This window comes from Eutrema salsugineum, unplaced genomic scaffold (assembly GCF_000478725.1).
Source record: "Eutrema salsugineum unplaced genomic scaffold, Eutsalg1_0 scaffold_12, whole genome shotgun sequence".
Lineage (NCBI taxonomy): Eukaryota > Viridiplantae > Streptophyta > Magnoliopsida > Brassicales > Brassicaceae > Eutrema > Eutrema salsugineum.
The window spans coordinates 5774790-5774998 of NW_006256895.1; positions in this window are offsets into that span (position 1 = coordinate 5774790).

A 209-nucleotide genomic window follows, 5' to 3' on the forward strand; every position below is an offset into this window, starting at 1 on the left:
TTTCAATTTTGTTTTCTAAAAATATCATCCAATTGACATTGTTTAGTTTTACTTTGTAATTATTCAAGTTGTCAAACTTTATGTCTATTGACAAGATATTTAAGAATAAATTTTAATTGGACAGGTTTTTTTTAAAATCATTTTAATATTTCAAACTTTTCAGCAGTATAAACCGAGGATACAAAGTACTGTTTGACAATGATTAATTG